This window comes from Beta vulgaris, chromosome 1 (assembly GCF_026745355.1).
Source record: "Beta vulgaris subsp. vulgaris cultivar EL10 chromosome 1, EL10.2, whole genome shotgun sequence".
In the NCBI taxonomy this organism is placed as follows: Eukaryota; Viridiplantae; Streptophyta; class Magnoliopsida; order Caryophyllales; family Amaranthaceae; genus Beta; species Beta vulgaris.
Window position 1 is genome coordinate 4,050,435 of NC_079202.1, and position 3,738 is coordinate 4,054,172.

Sequence of the window (3,738 nt, forward strand, 5' to 3'; positions counted from 1 at the left end):
CCACTGCCTTCCTCCCCCACCCCACTGCACACCCTTCCCCCCACTGCCCCACCCCCAGTTTAATTTTTTTATATTAATAGCTTATATTTGTACAATTTCAAGGACATGGCGGAGGTGCATACGGATATGAGCACGAGTGCGGAACACACTACCGAGGATGAGTTTTTCAATGTGAGAAAGGAACAGGGTAAATTGGTTCGACCTCGCCGTGAAGAAATAAATGCACAAATGTTTAGGAAGTCATTGGCGACGAAAAAGAGAAAAGGAAGGGGACCTGCAAAGTCACTAGGGAAACACACCCTTATGACTTTGGAGTACGATCATTTGGGGCAACCTTGTGGAAAATGGTGTCAAAAGTATGTCATGCAAGTTGGCATTTGCATGCATAAACTCTCCATTCTCCACTCATGGAAAGAGGTGCCCGAGGGGTTGAAGAAATGTATATGGGAAGATACTATGGTAAGCTTCACGTACAATAACGATTAGATTCTTAATTATTTAGTTAAATATATGTGTAATATTTACTAGTTTGTGAACTACGTTTTTTGTAGAATTAATTCAATATCGAAGATGATGAAGCCAAGAAGAATGTATTTATATCCGTAGTTGCCCAGAGATTCAGAGATTTCAAGGCTAAGTTAGTTTCTGGGTGGATCACTAAGCGGACAAAAGTAGTAGGTATAAAGAAGAAGAACATCTACGGCGGATAAACACAAGGCGGTTATGAGGCTTCACCGAAAACATCATCTGCACCCTCCAAATTACCATTTCAGATATGGAGGACTATCAAACCTGAAGAGTGGGAAGCATTTGTTGCCAAAAAAACAATCCAGAAGCTATTGTAAGAATATTTTATTAAGAATTAATACACTTAGATCCAGTATTATTGTATAACACCATACCTAACCTTTGTTTATAATTGTGTGTTTTAGGCAACTCGTGAGAAAACTAGCGCGAGTGCAAAAGCTAGGAAGTATTATCATCATTTGGGTGCTCATTCGTACAGTGAGGCGAGAGAGAAGTGAATGTTCAGCCATTACCCTACGATAGGGTCGACAACGGCAACGGGGACTAGCTTAACGACAACAGTTGCACAACCTTGACAACCAGATAGAGTCCTCGATTGGTGGTGTTCGATGCATGGGGTTGATGCAAAGGGAAAAAGAGTCTTGCCTGATCTCGGAATACAACAAATAGCCAACGCCATTGTAAGTACAGATTATATGGTTATAGAAGGTATATATAATATAACTTGTGCGCTCACGAGCATTTCTCTCTTATCCTCATGTAGATTGGCTTAAAGGAAAAAGAGGCAACTGGTGAGTTCACTCCTAAAGGACACATTGATGCATTGCACGAATCTTTAGAAAAGGACCACTAAGGACGCGTAAGGAGCGTAGGAGGTGTCCGCCTCGGTTTGAGAAAGGTATATGGTGATCAATACACTACAACAACAAGATCGAGTGCAAGTAGTGTGAATTCGGCAGCTTCAGTAGATGTGGAGGCTATGAAAGCCGCAATTTGGGAGGAGCTCAGAGAGGAGATGACATAGAATTTCAACGCCATTTTGGAGCAAATGGGTTTACCGACTTTTGCTACATTCAAGAAGGGTTACACCTAGCCAGCCTGATCCAGCTGTAGTAATGGAGTTGAAGGTAATCACTTAATCCCTTTGCTTTGTTACACAACTATTGTTCTTAAATGCATGAAATTCTTATTATATATATGTTGTTTCATAGACTAACTATAAATAGAGTTTTTTTAAGGAAGAGACACCATGTGAACTATTAGCTCGAGGAGATGGTTATGATAGTTTCATTCTCGTAGCTTATGGCCATGCACAACCCCCTAGTGACCGAGTACGATTGCACAACCAGTTAGTGGATGATATTCACTATGTGGTCAGCCTCAATGGGATTGTGTCTGGTTTCGAAGAATTACCTCTTTCGCTGCCGAAGCCAGAAGTTGGTCTATAGTCACTAAATGATGCCCTAAGCAGTTATGTTCTATGGCCGCGTGCATTGGTACGGTTTTCAGATGAGGTACAATGACTAACATATATATATATATATATATATATATATATATATATATATGCGTGTTTTCTTTTATAGTTTCTATGATTGTCAGTAATATCTTTACTTTAACTAATTACTAGGTTTCGGGGAAGGCCGACTCACATGACAGGATGGGAAAGAAGGCATGTTCACCTGAGGAAGGCCGACGCGATGAAGGTGAACGAAATGTGGTGAAGGAAAAGGTTTCTATGACAAAGAATCACTTATTATCGATCCAGAGGTGGTGTGATGCCTTAGTATTCCATGCTTTTGGTTACATGAGTGCGCTAGCGATTTACCCAATGATAGTACAATTGACGTTCCTTTGGCAGAGCAACAATTCCACTACTTTGAGGACTCGTCGACATTCATTTCTAAGGTTGATATTAAAGAATTCTTATGTAGGGTAGAGTTGAATGTGTCCATGATACAAACATTCATGAGGTAATACATAAGTATATAAATTAAATATACATATACATATGCCTTAAGTAGTTTTCAATTCAACTTCCGTAATAAGTAAGTTTTCTTTTAATCAATATGATTTCTCAGGTTATTATACAATGAATTGATTGTGAAATCTAGTGACGAGTCAATGTTTGGTTGGTTATGTCCAAACATAATACGAGATGACAATTGATTATAAAACAAATCCGAAATGAAAGAGTATCTCGATATGAGTTTCAAAGCATCTTCTCGTATTGGATATCATAAGATCATTCTTGTTCCTTATATTGAAAAGTATGCTTCTTAAACCCACTTTACTTTTATTATTCGATAATTAAATTGACCTATTAATTGTTCTACGATCAATAATAACTATATTTTCTTGTTGTAGGGCTCATTGGACATTGCTTGCGATATGTTTGTCACGTAACAAAATCTACCACTTTGATTATTTGTGTCGACAACCACCACAGTCCTTACTAATCAAATCATTGTTAAATAGGTAGCCTAATCGAAACTCAATATATGCGCACTTATTAATATTACACATAATTCATCATCTTTATATATACAAACAGTTAGTACATCTAATCTTATAATAATGTATTGATGTAGTGTGATGAAGCGTGTTAGTGCGACAGGACTTCGAGCATCAAAAGCTCCTGTTTGGACATCAGTCGAGGTATCATATAATTAATTTTTTTGTCCTTATATAGAAACACTTTTAGCCACATACTACACATCTAACATGAATGTCATTGGATGCATCCTTTGGTAAACATGTAGTGTCTGCAACAAGAAGATGGACTTGCATGTGGCTATTACGTGCTGAGGTACATGTTCGATATCGTCAATCGTTGCACTAACGTCGATGATCTTCAAAAGGTATGTAACTTATTTGTATATGTTAGTTTAGGCCTATTTTCGCCTTTTACGCTTCCAAATCGTATTTATCGATTCATTTAACCCCAAATTCATTTTGAACATGACTATATGAGGCATAATGTAACTATTGTGTAGATTTTTGGGTTTGCAATTGTTGTACGTTGAATATTGGGAACGAAAAGCTCATTTTAGGCATAGTTTTGTCTTTTCGCTCCCAAATCGTACTTATCGCGTCCTTTAACCCCATTTTCATTTTGAACATGATTATATGAGGTATAATGTAACTATTGTGTAGATTCTTAGGCTTGCATTTGTTGTTGGTTGTATATCGGGAACATAAATGTGGTTT

At 37.7% G+C, this 3,738-nt stretch overlaps 1 pseudogene; it reads left to right on the top strand.

Moving 5' to 3' along the window:
- Window positions 1-1,643: 1,643 nt before the first annotated feature.
- The window catches only part of LOC130589503 (uncharacterized), a 6,696-nt pseudogene continuing 4,601 nt past the window's right edge, over window positions 1,644-3,738 (top strand).